The 21,920-nt window shown below is 44.8% G+C and overlaps 1 long non-coding RNA gene across 1 annotated transcript; it reads left to right on the top strand.

The window, feature by feature from the left end:
- Window positions 1-10,905: 10,905 nt before the first annotated feature.
- On the top strand, window positions 10,906-12,361 carry LOC311095413. The gene is made up of 3 exons (XR_014608826.1): window positions 10,906-11,661; window positions 11,735-12,099; window positions 12,234-12,361. It is a non-coding gene; the product is annotated as an uncharacterized lncRNA (long non-coding RNA).
- The last annotated feature ends 9,559 nt before the right edge of the window (window positions 12,362-21,920 follow it).

Genomic DNA, 21,920 nt, shown 5'->3' with positions numbered 1-21,920 from the left:
ATCCCTGTGGGCTCCTCACTCCTCTATCACATTGCAGTCGGTGGAGCCCCGTTGAGCGCGCTGGTCCCTCTGTAATGGACCGACCAGCCGTTTCATTCGGGCCTCTCCAGGTGACAGGATGCCAATTGCAGCATAGGAGGGTGAGCTGACCTCTGGAAATGCTGCGTTGTCTCCCTCTGGGAGTGTAACGTTGTCCGAGCCAGATCCAGAAACATCAGCTATGCTGAATCGGGCCGCCGAGACTGTCGGGCTCGACTGGAATCTTCCACCAAAAAAAAATAAATAAATATATATATATATATATATATATATATATATATATATAAATACTTTATATATATATATTTTTTTTTAATCAATATTTAATAAATTAGAAATAAATTAGAATACAAATCGTTAACATAAACATGCTTATACTTTAGATGGCAACTTCCTGAATCTGCAGTCCTGTTACAGTTTTTTTCACAAATAAAGTAATTGTTTAAAAATATATGAATATGTGAATAAAAAGGAAGTAAACACTGTAACAGGGCACTCGGTAATCTGGTAATTTCATGCGCAATGGTAATCATAGTTCCCTTTCGTGGTCACTCCGAGTTACGTCGGATGATGACGAATGGGGTTTCGCTTAGAAAGCCTCTCACCTTCGAGTATACAAAACGAGCCAATGGCAATGAAATGCCATGGGTCTGCGGAATTTGCATAGCGTAAGTCCGCCCCACGTCGTGGGTATATAAGGAAGTACGCTGGCAACATGCAGATATGTTTTCGCTTCGGAGCCAAGAGTTCTCTTCACTCCTACAAGCCATTCTGAATCATCTTCATTCTACGAGACGAGCGGCTCTTCAGTGTGTTTGTGTGATAGCGCGTTCCAGCGAGATCGCATTGCCTGCTGGTGTTTTGTGCAGTGATCCGCCGACAGTGTTTCTCCCTGGGCGCTTCAGCACTCTGCTGAGCTTTTTTCCTCTCTAAAAGAGCTGCACGCGGCACGTCTTTTTCAAGGCGGTTCGCCCGTGTATTTACTGGATGTGGGCGCGTGATTCATCTGCCTAACGGTCACGAGCGCTGTTTCGCGTGTTGGGCTTAATCACGCTCGGCAGCGCTCGTGGATGAGTCATGTTTTCGTTGCGGGAAACATGAGACTAGATCGAGACTCAATGATCTCAGTGTGGGTAGAGTCCCCTCTGCCACACCCCAATCTATCTCTTCAAAAAAACGGGATACTTTGGCTGGTGGCCAGGGTGATCTGAGGGTTACAGTGTGGTACAATGCTAAAAAAAACAAAAAAAAAAACACGCTCCCCTCCACATCACAAACCGTGGGGCTTCCGTGTGTGCCTGGTTCCTCTCGGGGACCCAGTGTTTCATTCGGGGCTCCAGCAGATGGTGTCATGTCACTCACAGCATCACAAGGCAGGCTTGATTCCTCTGGAAATGAGGATTCGACTACGTTGCCTCCCTCAGGAGTGTCGGCGTTAGTCGAGTCAGATCCAGAGCTGATGGCCATGCTTTCCTGGGCAGCTGAAAGCATCGGTTGAAGTGGCGCCGCCCTCCCCCCGAGCGCTGTAGGCTTTCCCAGATGTGCATCAGGACGCTTCCGTCCTCCACCTTCGCTGCCCTTGATCGTGAGGCAATCTTGGTCTGTATGTTCTCTGTCACTATTGTGACACAGGCATGCAGTCCTGTGTGTCGCCTTCGCCTTCGAGGCAGTGCTGACTAAGGAGTTCTGTCAGAACCGGCCGCAGTGGAACGCTAGTCCTTCCCTGGCCAACACTGACAGAACGCAGAAACTCGACCACGCCCCCTTGCTGGGACACTATGCCTCCCATGCCGGCCTGGTCGTTCCGCCGCGCACACTACTGACCTCGCTCTCGGGCAACATCGGTACCTGCGTGATCCTGGGCCAGGTGGTGTCCACTAGAGTGGTCCAGACATGGGAATTAGCCAGGTTGATGTGAGGGGGTCTGAGAATTCATTTTCTCAGCTCCCTCATGTCCCAGGCTGGGCTCTTTGGCGGAGAAGCAGACTCAGGTTCGTCTGCACTGATGGTCATCCATCCGTGTGGTCTCCTTAGTCTGCTTCCCGCCAAGGCCACCTCCATGCGGCTCCTCCCCTCTGTCCTTCACCGGCCCTGGGCAGGAGGAGGTCGCAGGAGGGCGGCGCTGCCCGTCTCCGCCCCTTAGACTGCCACGCCAGCCTAAGCAGCACTCTTGAGACGGGGTCTCTTGAGCTTGGTCGGCGGTGTGGTTGAGGACTGCGCCCAACAGTCTTCGATCACTCCAGAAGCGGACTGAGGCTTCTGCACTGACGGTTATCCGTCCGTGTGGTCTCCTTAGTCTGCTTCCCGCCGACGCCGCCTCCATGCGGCTCCTCCCCTCGAGCCTTCAACGGCCCGAGCACGAGGAGGTCGCTGGAGGCTGGCACCGTCTGTCTCTTTCTTTCTTTCTTTACTTTATTTATATAGCACAAGTAAACACAACTGATGTTGACCACTGTTGACCACTTTACATAACAAGGAAAGCATGAAAAGGAGAAACATCACAATTACACAATATAATCATACCCACATAAAACATTAAGGAAATGCCTGTTCAAAGAGATATAACTTTACTTTAAGTTTAAACTCATATAAGGAAGTCAACGATCTCAGCGAGGAGGGGATGCTATTCCACAGCCTCGGACCGATAACAGCGAAAGCACGATCCCCTCTCGACTTTAATCGAGAATGTGGCAGGGACAAATTAAAATTACTAGAGGACTGTAGACATCTACCAGGCACATTCACAGTCAGAAGTTCGGATAAATAAGAAGGTGCAAGACCATGTAACGATTTAAAAACAAGCAACAATAATTTCAAGTCAACCCTATAGCGCACCGGCAGCCAGTTAAGCGACAATAAAATTGGAGTGATATGTTCATGTCTGCGGACCCCAGTTAGGAATCTGGCAGCAGCGTTTTGGACCATTTGAAGCCTTGTAATAGAAAACTTGGGTAATCCTGCATATAAGGAATTACAATAATCCAGGCGGGACAGAACAAATGCATGTATAGTTCTTTCAAGCTCTAATGGTGATAAGAAAGACTTTACTCTGGATAGCAGCTTCAAGTGATAAAAACATGATTTAACTACTGTGTTTATATGTTTATCAAGCTTAAGAGAGGAATCCAACGTAACTCCCAGACTCCTAACGGTAGGTTTAATATCACAAAATTGGTTTGCAGCATTAAAGGTGGTTTTTCCATTTCCTATGGAAGGCCCAAACACAATAGCCTCAGTTTTGCTTGCATTCAGATGTAAAAAATTTGCGGACATCCAGGATTGTATTTCATTTAAACATGCAAAAAGGGTTTCCAGGCCCTTTGAGTCAGTACGTTTAAAAGGCAGATAGATTTGAGTATCGTCTGCATATAAATGAAAAGACACTCCATATTTCCTAAGAATTGATCCCAGCGGTAACATATATAATGAGAACAAAGTAGGAGCCAAAATGGAACCTTGTGGAACGCCACAGGCAAGAGGAGTTACAGATGAAACAGAACCTCCAATGCTAACTGAAAAGGTTCTATTTGTAAGATAAGACTTGAACCAATTGAGAGCATTTCCTTGGATGCCCACAAACTTTTCAAGACGTGATAATAAAATACTATGGTCAACAGTATCAAATGCTGCACTCAGATCTAAAAGAATTAGAATGACAGAATCCCCAGAATCAAGAGATAAAAAAATATCATTCAAAACTCTTAACAAAGCCGATTCAGTACTGTGGTTGATCCTAAAACCAGACTGGAATTTTTCAAGAATACTATTCTCATCAAGAAAGCTCTGTAACTGTAGTAAGTTTTCTCAAGAATCTTAGAAATAAATGATAAATTTGAAATGGGTCTGAAATTTGATAGATCTGTAATGTCCGTGTTTGGCTTTTTCAAGACAGGTTTCACCATGGCATGTTTACAGAGGGCAGGAACAAAACCTGAGTGAAGGCACTTGTTTATAATGGAAAAAATCCAAGACCCAATGTTATGAAATATTAATTTGAAAAACCATGTAGGCACAATATCAAGAGATGAGATAGTAGGCTTGAGCATAGCAACTATATCTGTTAGACTGGTTAAAGTAATTGGCTCAAAGGAATTTAAAAACCTGGTAGCCATGGGAGTATCCGAAAAGTCAATGGTGGAAGGTACTATAGACTGTCTAATTTTAACTAATTTCTCCACAAAAAAATTTAAGAAATTTTCACATGTAGAAACAGATTCAGTCAGATAATTATTAGCCACAGGATTAAAAACCGAATTTAAAACCTTGAATAACATCCTAGGATTGTTTAAGTTTCTCGCTATCAACTCAGAGAAATAATTAGACTTTGCTGTTTTAACAGCTCTTTGGTATGACCATAAAGCTTCTCGTAATATCTCATAGGACACCTGGAGCTTATCCTTTTTCCATCTCCGCTCCGCTCTTCGGCAGAGTTGTCTTAAGTGATGAGTGTTACTGTTTAACCAAGCTTCAGTTATATTTTTCTGACATTTAAGTCTCCAAGGTGCAGCAATGTCAAGAGCGTTGGTACACAGCGAATTAAATAAGCTCAATAGCTCATCGATATCTACTGCATTTTCTAGATGTTCACTAGGGAACACCTGCTCTGCATCAGAAAAGGCTGCGGAAAATGCTTCGACAGATGATGGACAGGATAAGCCTACACGTGACCATTTACTCAGTCTAACAGATGGCATGGTGTGGCATGGAAGATCAACATTAAAAACAACTGGCCTGTGATCTGAAAAACTTAAGTCACCAATTTAGACATCTGAGATAGCAAAACCATGGGATAAAACTAGATCTAATGTGTGGCCATGTAGATGGGTTGGCTTTTACCCATTGAACAAAATCGCATGCTTCAATAAGACTCAAAAAGTATCTGGCTAGTGCTGAAGAGTCAGAGCATACATGAACATTAAAATCACCAACAATTAAAAGTCTATTGCATTTAGTAGTAATACCCCCTAAAAAATCTGAAAACTCATTTAAAAAATCTGTGTTTGTTTTCGGAGGCCTGTACACTATAGCAATTACCAGTGAGTTTGACTGGTCTAATGAGAGGAGTTGTACTTCAAAAGTCAAATATAAGTCTGTTTCCAATAGCCTACAACAGAAACAGTTTTTGAAGACAGTTGCCAGTCCTCCACCCCGACCAGAATGACGAGGAGTATTAAAAAAGTTATAGTTAATGGGAGTAAGCTCCGAGAAAGAACTGACATCACCAACAGGAAGCCAGGTCTCCGTCACAAATAGAAAATCAATGCTGCCGGCGGTTATAAGGTCATTTAAAATAAAAGTCTTATTTCCCAACGATCTAGAGTTTACCAGCGCCATCTTAATTGATACAGAATCACTGACCGTCTGTGATGCTTGCTGAAATACCCGTTCGAGAGAGCGAAGGTGCCGCTGCTCCACTCCACCACGCCGTAGACAAGGGACGCGGCGCCGTCGAGGCTGCAATGACAAGTCACCAGTAAGCTGACGGATCCATTGATAGGGTGTCTCCCAAGAACGCCTCGCAATGTAAAAGCCGTGGCCCTTCTCATGGACACGAGCGACCCGGTGCGGTCGACCAGCTGGTCCGGTCGCCAGACCCAGCCTCAACCTAACGGCCGCACCACCTCGTTTACCTCTCCTCCTACGCCGCTTTCTCCACGGAAGTGCAGACGGCACACGACGCAAGCACATAGGCAGAGTTTCCAGGAAAGGAGGCGGCGGGAAGCCGAAGCACTCGGCCGGTATGACTTTGTTAGACCAGGACTCCATTGTTGCTCTAATGTTAAGCAACGTCTGGTGGTCGTACAAGGATGATGTAACAACATGGTAGGCAGCACTTTGATAAATTAAGGGAAGAAAATATATGATAGCAGACAGATAAAAAGAAATCCAGAGGACCAGACGGCAGGCCAGAGACATCGGCGCCATCTTGGTGTCACTCTCGTTTGCCTCTGAATGGGACAACACTCCGCCCCTTAGCCGGCTAACACCTGGCTAAGCAGCACTCCTGAGACAGGCAGCTTGGAGTTAGGGCTCAGTTCTTTCAGGAGCTGGTAGCAGGACCACTCCTTCCCCCGGTGGAGGGCTGGGGGAGAATCTCGTTCAAAAAGAACTGATGCTCTTTCTCTGAGCCCCAAGAGGCTGTGGATGACAGCACACGCCGCCCACAGGCCACGCTCCTCTCATCCCCCTCTGTCGCCAGACCCCTGCCAGAGCACGCCCCCGCGGGACGCTGGTCCTCCCCTGGCCTCCTCTGGCAGGACGTGCCTAATGACCGCGCCCCTGCACATGGCCGCTATGCCACCCTCGCCTGGGCCGGTCATTCCGCCTCGCTGCACCACCGACAGTACGTCTGTGGTTTGAATGACCCCGCTGGCGCAGTTTCTGGGAGCCTCGCTAGAGCTCCCCAGACTGTCCCGCTGGGTCGCATGTACCATCAGGCTTGGCTACGCGATTCAGTTCGCGTGGTCTCCTCCCCGCTTCAGGGGAGTCTGCTTCACTATGATCGGTGGCAATGCCCCTGTCATGAGAGCGGAGGTCGCCACCCTACTGGCGAAGGGTGCGATCGAGACTGTTCCTCCAGCCGAAATGAAGTCCGGCTTCTACAGCCCTTACTTCATTGTACCGAAGAAATCCGGTGGGTTACGGCCAATCCTCGACCTGCACGTCTTGAACCGCTCCCTTCACAGGCTGCCGTTCAAGATGCTCACGGCCAAACGCATCCTCCAGTGCGTGCGGCCGCAGGATTGGTTTGCAGCGATCGACCTGAAGGATGCCTACTTCCATGTCTCCATCTTACCTCGACACAGACCGTTCCTACGGTTTGCTTTCGAGGCGCGGGCATACCAGTACGCGGTTCTCCCATTCGGGCTAGCCCTGTCTCCTCGCGTCTTCACGAAAGTCGCCGAGGCAGCCCTTGTTCCCCTCCGGGAACACGGGGTTTGCATCCTGAACTATCTCGACGACTGGCTGATCGTAGCTCACTCTCGAGATCAGGTTTGCGAACACAGGGACCTAGTGCTCCGGCACCTAGCTCATCTGGGCCTTCGGGTCAACTGGGAGAAGAGCAAACTCTGCCCCGTGCAGAGGATCTCTTTTCTCGGTATGGAGATCGACTCGGTCGCCATGTGCGCACAGCTTACGAGCGAGCGCGCGCAGTCACTGCTGACTTGTCTTCGCAAGCTCGAGGGCAAGAGTACGGTTCCACTGAAACTATTTCAGAGGCTCCTGGGGCATATGGCATCCGCAGCCGCAGTAACGCCGCTCGGATTACGTATGTAACCCTCGTTCCCTGAGTAACCCTGCCACTTCCGCTGTACCGCTGGGAACGCCTGAGTTCAGTCTCGGCTCCTCAGCGAAGACATATCTGCATGTTGCCAGCGTACTTCCTTATATACCCACGACGTGGGGCGGACTTACGCTATGCAAATTCCGCAGACCCATGGCATTTCATTGCCATTGGCTCGTTTTGTATACTCGAAGGTGAGAGGCTTTCTAAGCGAAACCCCATTCGTCGTCATCCGACGTAACGTATCCGTTCTCTACTCAGGGAACGAGGGTTACATACGTAACCGAGGCGTTTTTCAAATAAAGACAAGGTAACGCTAATTGTACATACAGCACACAGTGAAAAACGATATGAATATGACACAGTGGGCAACTGGATATAGCACAGCATATTTTAAAATGAAGGATTTAAAGTTTTTCGATCGCATCTCCTGTGAAGCTGATCGTCTGTTTGCATTCACTCACTTTGCACGGACCGACTGTCACTCGCAGTAACACGTTTGTGCAGGCTACAAATGCACACTTCACAAGATATCACAGCTGGTATCAGATGGACAGCAGATTAAATCTGCAAGGTTTGTGAAATTAAATGTTTATTAGATATTCAGATATTTGTTTAAATGATGTAGATGCGCATTTGCTGAATGTTGACGGTAAATGAAAAAGTATTTTAGCCTGATTGTTTGCCTTTTCTGTTACAAATAATATAAAAGCAAACACTTTACTTTTTCGCTTACCATTTACTTTCTTTGTTTACCAGTTCTGTCTAACAAAGTATTAGATATGACTGACAGAGATCGTAAACTAATGAAGACGGAGAATGAGTGAGCGCTGTTTGATCAGGCACTGCCGTTCTCAGGCGCTGGTGTTCTCAGCGCCATCCGTCAAAATAAAAGTCCGGAGCGCCGTCAAAATAAAAATCCCGCTTCCAACACATCGGCCAATCAGAAAAACTTATCGGCCGATGCCGATATTTAACAAATGGCAAATATCGGTCGACCACTACTTGACGGAGGAACGGTAAAGGGTTGCGAGGCTGTCCCTCCAATGGAGCGGTCTGGCGCGACACAGGTGCACCTGTGTCCGGCGGCCACTGCTTTTTATCGCCGAGGGTGTTCCCCTACCTCCGCAGCAGCCTCCAGCCAGGCCTCAGCATAGAGCCGGCCGCAGTAGGGACGCCAGCCCGCTCTAGGTGCTGCCAAGCCAGGTGTGCAAGCGACAGCGAAAGCGTTCCTGAGCATGCCGCTCAGGGATGGAGGAGGGTGCTTTGGAGTTGGTCATCCACTCCCTCCCCCCAGATGAGGTCCAGGTGGAGTCTTTGTTTGTGTGTGTGTCTGTTGTGTGTCTGTTCCACCGCTGGCTCCCCCCCAAAAAAAGGGCGGAGCAAGCGGTACCCACACTTCAAAGAAAGAGCAAATTCCTCTGTTCCTGGGCCCCAAGAGGGCAAGTCTGGTGGTGTGCGACCCTGTAAAGCCTTGCACCCCTCAGCCCCCTCTTGTTCGCCAGCTGGCAGCTGGGTGCGGTTCGAGGACCCGGTCATCCGCCTTCTCACGCATTCCCTGCCACCTAGTGGAGTCAGGTAAGTGTTGCACCGCACACTCAGATCCCACTTCGGGCCGCCTTCGGGCCTCTCAAGCCGGATCCCTGTCCTCCACCTCGCTGCCCTACCTCGGGTATGTCTGTGGTTCCCTGGCCCCTGGTCCAGTTTTGTCGAAGTCTAAAACGCTTCCAACCAATGCCCAGCCTGGCCCCATTCGGTACCTTCAGACCCGGCTTGCGATTCATTTCGCTCGGCTTCCGCCCAGGCTCAGTGATATTCATCATACCTAGGTGTTGAGCAGAAATGCTCCTAAAAGATTTTTTAGTGAGATCCATCACACCTAGGTGCTGAGCAGAGCTCCTGTCCTGTGTGTGTGCGCCGCAGTCCTACTGGCGAAGGACGTGTGCTAGCCGTTCCCTCCAGCCGGTATGGAGTTTTGCTTCAGAGCCCGTACTTCATTGTACCCTTATTATGTGGTGGGTTACGACCATCCTGGTTCTGTGCCAACTGATACGGGCCCTTTTTTGAAAGCCTCCGTTCACTTGTAAACACAGAGTTGCATTTTCAATGCCCCGTCCCCAAGCTTGGTCTGCAGCATTCAACCTGAAAGACGTGTACTTCAGATCTCTATCCTTCCACTCCACAGGCTTACTGTGTTCTTGCATTCGAAGATACAAAGTATCAGTACATGGTCCTACCCTTCGAGTGCTCCATAGCCAGTTGGGTCTTCAGGTCAACTGGGAAAGAGTAATTTCGCCCAAATGCAGAGTATCTCTTTTCTAGTATGGAGGTGGTCTTAGTCTAGCGCATCTCTCAAGTGAGGTGTGCCAGCTCAGTGCTATTTAGAAGTGAGAAAGGGTCCCACTGAAACTTTCAGAGGCTCCTGGGGCATATGGCAGATGCAGCCGCACGGCTTCCTCCATATGGAGGCCGCTTCAGCACTGGCTTGATGACCGAGTCCCGAGGTGGCCGTGGCAGAGCGACACGCTCTGTGTAAGAAAACAAACACCCTGGCCTGTCGCCAAACCCTCAGCCCATAAGCAGACCTTTGTTTCCCCGGGCTAGTGGCTCCTGGAACAAGTGTCCTCCAAATGTTGGCTGAGGGACCACGTATAAAGGGCATGTAGTAACAGAGCTCTGGGCGCCCTCTGACTGCATTTGGCATTCGTTGCCTCGAGTTGCTTACAGTCCCTCGCTTCGAGACACTGCTGCTCAGCGAGTTTGTACTGTTCTGACAACATTGCAACCGTCGAGCTGCGCTCCCCTTGCATGTTGCAACTCGCCCGCCACCTCCTCCTTGGAGTCAGAAGCTTCTAAGGTTGCTTCATTCCACCTATTTTTGCTGGCCTGCTCAATCGTGCCGCTCACAAGCCTCACGACAGCCTCTGGTCCAGATACAGTGGAGACTCCATCCCCAGCTGGCCAGCTGTTTCGGACCACTTCGGGGTCGCACAGCCACGTCTGTTGCCCCTCCGGACTCGTCCTACGCCAGTTGTTTCTTCTTTTGTCTGAGTGGACATCCCTCGACAAAGACTCTGGCCACAGCTGGCCCTGGGTCCCGCCGACAAGCGTTCCCCAGTGAGCCTTCTTGCACTATGGTGCTAAAATCAGGAAGAGATGGAACAGGTTTTGTTAGTTGCCCCTCATTGGCCCAACCAACCTCCTCTCGACAGCCTTCCTGACACCTTCCTCTGAGCACATTCTCAGGGATGGCGATGGCACCCGCGTCTAGACCTTGGAAAGTTCCAGGGGCCTCATGTATCAACACTGCGTACGCACAAAAACACGGCGTACGCCAGCTTTCACGTTCACGGTCAGATGTACTAACAGTGAAATTAACGTAAGAATGTGCGTTCCTCCACGTAAACTTCATGCCTGGCGTACGTACATTTGTCTGATTTTTGTCCGTTGGCGACTCATAGAGGCAATAAAGTGAAGTGGCAAACATTACATTACGAATTGTTCTATCGCACCACCAGCTGTCAGATATTGCTTATAATTTGTAATTGATAAATTATTTGACATATTATTGTCACACGAGTCTTACTAAAATATTCTATTAATTATGCAATTAAGTAAGAACATATATAAAGCATGTGCAAATTGATAGCCTACAACCCATCTAGCAATGGCAGTGTTGGCTTTATTAGAGGACATTTTCAATGGACGAATCCGGAGAGAACGAGTTTTTAGGGACCACAATGATTTTCTGGCCCACGATGATGACTGGCTTATCAGCCGTTTCAGATTTCCAAGGGCTATACTCTTGGAGCTCTGCGCTGAGTTGGGTCCGAATTTGGAAAGAGAGACAGTGAGGAGCCACGCATTACCCGTTCCTTTACAGGTGCTTACTACACTTGGTTTCCTGGCAACTGGTTCTTTCCAAAGAGAACTGGCAGACCGCTCAGGAATAAGCCAGTCGTGTTTGAGCCGTGCAATGCCAGCTGTATGGGACGGGATCATCCGCTTGTCTACCAGGTATATAACGTTCCCATACGATGCAGGTGACCAGCCAAATATTAAAGCGCAATTTGCAGCGATAGCCGGTTTTCATAATGTAATCGGAGCGATCGACTGCACACATATTGCTATAAAGGCGCCATCTGAAGAAGAATTTGCATATGTGAATCGGAAACATTTTCATTCAATAAATGTGCAGATTATATGTGATGCACAAATGCGCCTAACAAATATTGTGGCAAGGTGGCCTGGGTCAACCCATGATTCATATATCCTTACAAACAGCATGGTTGGCATGAGACTCCAAGCTGGCAGGGTGCGCGATGGGTGGCTACTTGGTAAGTTATTTAAATGTATGGTTCTATCTAAAAGTTTAATTTTTGTGTGTGTAATTATTCAACTGCCCATCAGGAGACAGTGGTTATCCACTAAAGACGTGGCTGTTAACCCCCCTCACCAACCCACAAACTGACCGAGAGCGCAGATACAATGATGTCCATTCTCGCACTCGGTCAGTTGTGGAGCGGGCGATTGGGCAGCTGAAAAGTCGGTGGCGCTGCCTTGACAGGACCGGGGGGATGCTGTTATACCGCCCTGACAAGGTTTGCCGCATCATACTGGCCTGTGGAGTGCTGCACAATGTCGCGCACAGGCATGGCATACCCCTTGGTGAGGTGGGGGCACCGCCAGATGACCCTGACCCAGGACCAGTATATGTGCAGCACAATCAACAAGCCATTCAGGCCCGTCAACGTGTAATTGCGACAATATAAATGGTACTCAGACACAAAGTTCATTTTTTGACCAATTCCTTTAATGAATGGCTTATTTCTGTGAGTGCGTCAGTGACATTTTTCAGGTGACTGTTAATTTCTCCAATGGCCCTAACAATTTGCTGTTGTGACTCCAGAACAGCATGCGTCAAGACGCGGCCAGATGGACGGGGTTCAGCACTGGGGGGAGCATTAGAGACACCGGAGACGCTGGACTGAATGGGCTCTGGCTGCTCGGGTGGTGCGGACTCTGAGTGCGTGCCAGTGGACGTTCCTGCTGTTGTTCCTGCGGTTCCTAAGTCCAAATAAACACAGGCACATGTTAACTGTAATTTGAGTCTGTTCCTTATTAATGGGTACACGCATTTGCAATAAAAGCAGTGGATACGTAAAATCTCTGGTGTACTTTTTGCCACATTGCATGCATTTTAAAATTAAATGGTGGCTGGTAGGCTATATGCATCAAAGTTAAGGAAATACATTTTAAATTAGTCACCTTGCTGGCAGTCCTGTAGTATATCCGAGTCTCCCACATCAACGGATACGATTCCAGAGATTAACGTGTCTCCTACAATAGAGGCAACTCTCTGATCAAAGGGTGCAAGTTCATCGGCCCCTGTACCACCGCCTGTTCTGCCCACACTTTGTCGGTGTGCAGCAGTTCTCCGCTTAACTTCCACCTTTATGTCAGACCATTTCTTCTTCAGTTCATTTACGGTGCGACTCTCAGATCCCACCGCGTTAACGGCATCAGACAAACTCTCCCACTCTTTTTTCTTTCTTTTATTATTAATTCCAGAGGACAAAGTTCCAAATAAAATATTTTTTCTTGTTTCTACCTCTGATAGTAGCACCTCTAATTCATTTTCAGTGAAATTTCGTTTCTTGCTTGCTTTAGCCATGTTCTTGCAGGTTTCTTTTGCCAAACTGGATTAATTACCATATTTAAATTAATTTAATTGAGGGAGGAGACAGGGTGTGGTGTTGTGCTCGTGCATGTGCGCTCAATTTCGCGTTAATTGGGATGTACAAAGAAAATGTATGTGGAATGCTGCGTACGCAGAGATTCATACATCTGATTTTTTTGGTGCGTACGCACATTTACAGCTTTGTCCGTACGCAATGTTTTAGTATGAATTCAACGCAAGTCTTTGTACATGAGGCCCCTGGTCTGGTTCTAGTAAGAACGGGATGCGGAGGTTCTGGTCTACCGCAATAATTGTTTTTTTTGTCCGTCCGCCTCAGTGCGGTTATACGTGATCAGAATGCAAAGCCTAGACCTTAGACCAGCTCTATCTGTTATGGAAACCAGCAGAAGGGAAGGCTGTTTCCAAGCAGAGGTTGGTTGCCTTCGTCTTGGTGAGAAATCCCAAGATGCACGTGCCCACCTTGGCGGTGAGCTCCTCCTAAGTGAGATTACTGCTCCCTCCTAGGCGTTGGCATACAGTGCCTCGCTGAACAGATGTTGAATAGAGTTGGGGGCTGGGCGACACCTATACACATTCGCTAGAGAACTAGCATGTGTCGAACTGTTGCTTCCCGTGGGCTCCCTTCACATGAAGCCAGTTTTCACTGTAAGCACAGTTTGAAGTGTCGGCTTGCTGCGCCATTCCCCTCCTATGGACTGGATACATGCGCAATTTTTGCTCCAGTTGAGTTCCCTCTTAAACTGAACCCTGTTGAGTTCCTCCATACCCTTCGACTTGAGGCTTTTACCCAGGCTTTGGAAGGTGGCAGCTCTAGTGGCGTTTTCCAGGGTTAAAGATCCCATTCAGTCGACGCCGACTACGTCTGAAGTTCTCGATTGAAAGGGAACGTCCTGGTTGCGTATGCAACCCACCGTTCCCTGAAGGAGGGAACGGAGGACGTAGTCCCTTTGCCACTATAGCCGGACCACCGCTGACTCCGAGTTCCGCTCGGCTCCTCAGCGAAAAACAAGTGGTGCGTGCATCTGCTTCCGTATTTATGCCCGTGCGGCGGGGCGGAGCGCGCGATGCATCTCATGCACGCCAATGCGCAAAGAAGACAGGCTCCCTAGCGTGATCTCATTCAGTCGACGTCGACTATGTCCTCCGTTCCCTCCTTCAGGGAACGGTGGGTTGCATACGCAACCAGGACGATATCCAGCAATCGATTTAAATAGTACTTTGGGTTTAATTTGTCATTTAATTTCGCTAGCTGCCTGTCCCCTGAACATACTGTAAAAAAAAATGCGGTCTCTGTAGACACTCCAGGCTCCACAAACGGCAAGAAAAACAAACTGGGCTAACCCGCACCACGAAACATAACAAACTGTTCCAGTCAATAACCGACAAGAAGGATTTGGGGTGTGGTTTGGGGGGTTAGTGCGCGGATGAGGAGGAGGGAGGGTCTAGCTAGCCTCCGTTTTGTTTGACAATACTTTAAACGTCAACAAGAAGTGAAGTCACCTAACATCACTTAGAGCACCTTTAAACTAACTAGCGTTATATGATTTTTTTAAATTTTATTATTCATTCTTTGTGGATTTGCTTGTTCACATGACAATTCGCAGCATTTACGACAGTGTATTACGTAGGCTACTCCTGAGAGAAGAACAAAATATGTCAGTTCAATTGTAAGTAGGCCTATATCCTTTGTGTGATATGTATCATAATGATATTGTAATTGTTTTAACGATGTGCTTGCTGACATCGAGTTTGTCACTCATGCTTTCACTGCGAGATGTATGCAGTTATATGGCCCCACAAATTCAAGATACACAGGCATATTTGTGCCGATGAGTTTTTGTCTTATAGGCTATTTATATCATATATCACATGAGCAAGAGTGCTGTTTTTACAAAATATCAGCACAATTACAAATGTGATAGGCCTATTTATTTATATAACAGTTACATAAACAATAGTTACATTTTAGATTCAATATTGTCAATATTGTTTGTTTTTCCTTTATTTCGCCAACAAAAATTTCAAACTGAAATCCGAAATCGCATACTTACCTACTACATATTAAAAGAAGTACTGGTATGTTCGAATTCACAGTAGGCCCTACTCATAAAAGAGTAGGCAAAAAATACCCGGATGACCAACTTCTTCCGGCAAGATTCTGAAGTGTGAATACGATGGACACTTTACTATCCCATGAGGCCATGGGAGAGGATTTATGAATGACAACAACAACTGCTTTATCTGGAATAAAAAAACAACAACAACATCGAAGAGAAATATAGAGGAGAAACTGGGAAGAGTGTGTGAAAGAAAGCATGTGGGGAACAGTAATTGACTCTGGCTGATGTACTTAAAGTTATCCTAATGGAGGCAGTGAAGCAGAAATGGCAGCAGGTTAGAGGGAGGTCAGCACACACAGGGCTGCAGGCAATGAGTTCGGGCCGCCTGTCCGACAGGACCACTCGGCTGTGACATGGGGAGATGGAAATGCAAAAGATAGCACGTGCTCAGCAGCATAACAACATCTTCAGAACCTCTCAGCACAGTTGTGATTAGACAGAGACACCAGTTTAGGCTTATTTTACGGTAATAAACACCTGGTTAGTTTGATCGGTTAAGAAATATGCCTCTTAAATATGATCAGAGATGCCCTCTGAAAAGTACAGAACATCTACTACTATGGCTGAGATCATTTTCTTGAATACATTGTAGTAACACTGACTTGGCATCCGGCCAGATGGTCTGAATTAGGCGAATCCTGATTTTCAAGAACAACTCCCTACTGTGTCTAACTTTTGTTCTTTGTGAACTGAAGGCAAATTACAAAGACTGGCTTCATTCAGTGTCTAGGACTAACTGCTTCCCTCATCAATTTTTACGACTCAGGCCATAAGTGAATCTGAATACAAAACTACGGGGATGTTCCAAACAAACAAAGGAATCTTCCCACTCGCAAATCTCGGACGATGATTTGCCCTTCCCGCAAAATGGGGCGGGGACAGGATTCCCTCAAAAGACAAAACTTCCCCGTTTCTCTCTCTTTTCTCCCTCCTTCGACTCCTCCGAAAACTTTGGAAACCCAAGTCCGGACCGGCTTCGGCCTGCTTCTCTTCTCTTTTATTTCTTTGTATGTTTTATATACAAACGTTTTATATACAAACGTTCTAGTTTCATTTTCCTATTCGCCTCTGTTCATTCACGAGCTGAATGAACTTAGCCTGAATCATTCCTGGCAACTTCACCTCAAAGACAGAGACTCTTTGAATTTCCCGCGACCTCGCTCGCCCGGGGGAGATGGGAACACACGCACACTGCTCTTAAGGACACACGCAGGACTCTGCTTTCCTCAACCAACACAAGAGAACCATTTTGCAAGATAAGTTTACTGAACTTTTAATGTGATCTGATTTCCTTGTTGGCTCTCAAGGTCCACTTTGTTTGTGATTTTGCCATAACTTAAAGAGATCGTTCCAGAGGATCTCTTTTTCCTCCCTTCTCTCATACTCTCTCATTCTCTCTCTCTCTCTCTCTCTCTCTCTCACTCTGATCGTTCATTTTGCTTTCACTTTCCCTCGCTCATCCTCACTCTCTCATCCTATCGTAATTCGTTATTCATCTTCTTGTAATGTGTTTTGTCTAGTTTGGTCTTAATGTTTCTGTATATACATATATTCCGTGTATAACTGTAGTATGTATTATTAGTTCAATGATTAAAATCCATTATATCCTAGATTGATTCTGTCTATATTTCTCACATTACGGGTTCCTGAAATGTTTTGATCCTAGCTACAAGCTTTACAATTTGATTACGGTTTTAGTAACCTAAATTTATAAGGACAGGAGAATGGTTTTCATGGCCAGAAAACTGACCCTCCTAGAATTATAAGAAGTGATAACTTTTATGAGAAGTTGATAAGTTAATCTTACGGTCGTTTGCCGGACAAACAACTGTTCGATAATTACATTAATTTCCGTTAAAAGATATCAGGATAATTGATCTGAAGAATGATATATTGATATATTCAATTTGTCTATTTTTCATAATTTTAATGTAACTGTAATATGCAATATATATTAATCATATTCCTGATTAATCATTAAAATTCCCTGTATATCATTTGAGCTAATGCGTTTACGTTACAATTCATCAATGTGATGCTGAAATGTTTTGGGGTATTTTTTGATGAAAAAGAAAGCAAAATAATTTCTTCTAGCTTCCGACGGACCTTTGTTCACAGACCTCAGGCAAGAGCCCACACAAATTGTCTGTTTTAATCTGATTAGCTGGTCTCTATGCAATTTTTTGGGAACTGGTGCAAAGATTTTGAACAGGTCTGACAAGTCAGTGGCTGCTACATGCCAGGCATCCACAATGAGCGCTGGAAGAACGAGTTGTTTGGAGGGTTTGACATTTGACAGTTTTACACGTTTGTGAGGTTCGTGGAGTCAAATCTTGAAAGCTAAGTTTTGTTTGAGGCACTTGTTCTCCCCTTTTTTCTGTGTTGTCTAAACAACCTTTTCTGAAGGCTGCTGCCCCACTATTTGGAAAATGTACAGTCTCTAGCAGGTGTGTCCAGTCCTGCTCCTGGAGAGCCATATTCCTGCAGAGTTTAGAGCTTGCCCTGATTAAACACACCCAAACCAGCTAATTAGGGTCTTCATGGTTACTGGAAGCTTCCAGGCAGGTGTTGGAGCTAAACTCTACAGGTACAGTAGGTGGCCCTCCAGGAGCAGGATTGGTCGCTCTAGTTCTATGGTGTGTCCATCTGTTACTGTGCTCTAGGAGACAGAGGATGGAAAAAAGCAACAACAACAAAAAGCCATCTCATTAAAAAAAAAAAAAAAAAAACATTTTACCCTAAAACTTAAAAATTTGTTGATAGTCAAAAACATTTGCTGACAGTTAAAAAAAATAAAAAAAATAATAATAAATATTAAATCTAAATAAATAATGGACAGTGTACAGGTGTTAAATGTTGGCTTACACATTACACTTTTTTTTTTTTTGTTCTGTAAAAAAAAAAAAAAAAAAAAAAGTTTATCTCGGTTTCCACAAAAATATTAAGCAGCACAACTGTTTTCAAGATTGACATTAAGAAATGTTTCTTAGCACCAAAATAGCATATCAGAATGATTTCTGAAGGATCATGAGACACTGAAGACTGGAGTAATTCAGCTTTGCCATCACAGGACTTAAAAAAAGTTACTTAAAAAAATTATAATAATTAAAATAGAAAACAGTTATTTGACATTGTAATAATATTTCACAATATGAATGTTTAAATGCAGTCTTGTTGACCATAACAATAAATGCTCCTAAATTCCATTTAAAATAAATCTTTAAAGTCAAAAGTCTAGCTTTTTTTAGAGGACAGTTTCTAATATCCCTACCCTACATATCTAATGAATTGCTCACAGACACTTGACAGCCCCTGTGCTGGACTGTCTGGTTCTTTCACATTTCTCTCGCTCCCTCTCTCATCTCTTTAGAGGGGTTTTTACTCCAGCTGAGGAGGACTGTGCTTCAGTCTCACAAATCTGAAGAGTTTGTCCCTGACTGTGGCGTTTACCTCTCTTCTGGCTATACACTGGAGTATTTGTCTTGTCAGCACATGACTATAATTTCCCAACTGAACGTTTCTTGTGTTCTCCTAATTGGTGCTTTTGACCTACCTGACCTACCTGGAATCATAGGATATTCAATAAACAGTAATGAAAACGAAATTACTTTTTTTTTAACCTGTTGATTGTGTATTTGGACACCCCAAGTGCATATTTTGGAATGAATGATCACAATATTGCGTTCATCTCTTTTCAGACAGTGTTGTGGAAATGGTTCTTGGATTCTTGTGCATTTACAGATGTAAATATTTCAGAGAATCCGGTGCTTGTCTACAAGCATGTAGCCCCACTTTTACTCAGCAGCGCTTGAGCCCGGCGCAGATAATGCGTTCTTGTCCTCCAGGGACCTACAGTGCTGATGTACCAAAGCTTCTCTAGATCATTTCACAGAGGAAGATGGAAACGGCAGGCTGTTTTTATTTATTAATGAGTCCTCGCATTAGACACTCTCGACTCTTGAGGCAGTTTTATTTTTGAACGACATTCATCCGGTGTTATGCAATATGCCATGCACATCACCGTCAATGTCAGGATGTCAAACTAGATGACTGACGGTGTTAATTAGACTACCAAACAGCTCCATGCTATCACAGTATGGTGTTTCTAACATTGAGCCCATTGATATTAAGCCCAACAGGGCTTACAGGGACTTACAGGGACTACATTTTCAACAGGGACTACAGCTGAGTACAGTATCTGTAGTGATGAGAAGGTCAGAAGGTTGTTTTTCCCTTGTAAGTTAATTTGAGGTTAATGATTGTGATGTAAGGAAAAATGCTTGCGTTTGATGCTAAAGATGATAATCTCTCAGACTGCAGTCTTTGCCGGATTGGCATCACATGACCACCGGCTCCCCATCGAGACAGATCATGCTCCGAGTTAGCGATTCCCACCTGGCTCCCCCCTCCACCTAGACCCAGATAACACTCAATAATTCATATCACTGCTTGCTGAACAGACTGCCGTCCTGCTGAGCGATAGGAGGTCGTCCAGCCCCCCTCACCAGGCCCCTGGTCGTGAGACTCCCACCCCAGCTGTGTGCCTCAGGGCCAGCCCTCCCGACCCTGAAAAACCCCTAATCATCTCCAGTTTCACATGGATGAAACCCATGTTGTCGAATGGAGACTTTCCTATTAGTAAAAAGATGTTCTTTGGAACTCATTGAACAACTTTCTTTTTGTCATGCCAGAATGTTAAAAATCTATATTTTTTTTCTATCTTGAAAATGATGAATATTGATTGATTTGATTGATTGTGCGTGTGCGTGTGTGTGTGCTCATTCTCAGCAAACAGCTGTGATCTTACACTTGCATTCATTTACTCAGCCTTTAAATTTGACATTTATGGATTATTACATATAATTATTATAATAATGTATTAAAATACAGTTATTATATATAACGGTTTGCTTTAACGTTATTGTTCTATAATAACAACCATAAGAAAAATAAATTTGTCACATGGGGAAGTCACAAGGAATAATATCTCAGTAACTACTGCATAAGTTTATGAGACAAAAGTAAAACTAATCTGATTCCTTTCTAATGTTTGGGAAAGTGATGATCAGATGAGCTTACTCAAGCTATTTGGCACATGGGGAAATTTAGATCATTTTATCATTTTAGAAATTAATAAAAAAGACTGCAGTCATATATATATATATATATATATATATATATATATATATATATATATATATATATATATATATATATATATATATGGGAAAGGAATGAAAATAATGTGGTGTTCCTGCACAATTTATTAATGCTCAGGAAGCAGCCGTAAGCTTACGATTGCATTCATTGACTCAGACTGCAAATTATTTCAGATTCCATGGATTACATGTGCTGAAATTGAAAGAAAAGCTGAATTTCTGTGTCTTGCTACAGTAGCTAATGTCCCAAGTGGCTTGGCTTGCCAAAATATCACCCAGAACTGTGCTGTGGGTTTAACAGCTTGCTTATGAGCTATAATTGGCTATTTACAACCTCTTCAGTAGACACAGTGCTGAATTAACTGGCCATTCCTTCGGACGCTGCAGTATTCTTAAGTTTAGGGTTTTTTTTGTTTGTTTTTTACCCAAGCTTAACTCACCCCCCAACTGCACATTTTCCATGCAGCTTAGGTTTGTGTTAAAAAACAAAGTGAATGTCTGCACTCTTTGTTGTGTATCAGATCTGTGAAATGATCGACTAGTTTACATTGAAGCAATTATGTGCTAGAAATAAGAGCTGCAAGTGTCTCTTCACAAAATTGTCTGGGTGGTGGTGATGATACTGACTGCCAGATGGTACAATGTGGGACAGCATATGTGACACAAAATGGAGGGAAAGACATGCCTGTGCTCCAATCATCCCTCGTCTTGCACCATTTGATTGAATTCTCATTATGATACACTCGCATAATTGTGTTTTTATCTGATATTTTAATGGCTCATGTTGCATATAATTATGTAGTAATTATCTGTCTCTCTGCACCAAGCAGAGATGCAGAACTGTACTGCAGGTGTCACTTACATTTTGGGTTGATTCCAATCACTTCTCATCAGTCTGGTTTAAACTAAATATACACTAGGATGCTCAGACCACAGTAGTTTTGTTTTCCCCTTTAAACCAAGTCCCCTGGATATCAGGGGTTAGCTGTTTATAATGCCTGATCAAAATGTACTTCATGCTGTTGTAGCTTATCATCTACAAAGTTATAAGTTCAGATAATGTAATTACAATAGATAACTGCAACATGACAGTAGAAACCAATGTTGTAACATTAAAATTATAATAATAAATATTTTAAATAAAATAAAATTTTGAGTGAAATGTGCAATTACACAAATGTTAGTTTTACTTTTCTCTGTATTGTCTTATATTCAAACATCTACCCTGACATGGTTTTTAATATTTTAAAACGTAATTGATACGCAATGATCCAAAAAGACCCAATCAGGGCGTGAATGTGGGCAGCCACGCATTCGTTTTCAAAAGTTTCCATTTTGGTCCATCTACAATGAAACGCAACCCCGGAGTTTTCAAACTAAAACAGTGGCGTTTCCAAAAGTCTCAGTTTTCGAGGTACGGAAACTTTGGAGTAGTGTGGATGCCAGGCGTAACTGTAGCAATAGTTATGCTTTTTTAAACTGGGCCTTATTATCAATGTTGAAAATTGTTGTGCTGCTTAACATTTTTGTGATCGTTTTTTTCAGGATTCTTCGATTAATAGCAAGTTCAAAATAACTGCATTTATTTAAAATAAAACTGGAATTTATTTAGCTTT

Source organism: Abramis brama (assembly GCF_963993115.1).
Source record: "Abramis brama genome assembly, chromosome: 13".
Lineage (NCBI taxonomy): Eukaryota > Metazoa > Chordata > Actinopteri > Cypriniformes > Leuciscidae > Abramis > Abramis brama.
Note: the sequence above shows the minus strand (reverse complement) of the source record. Positions and strands in the feature narration are given on the sequence as shown.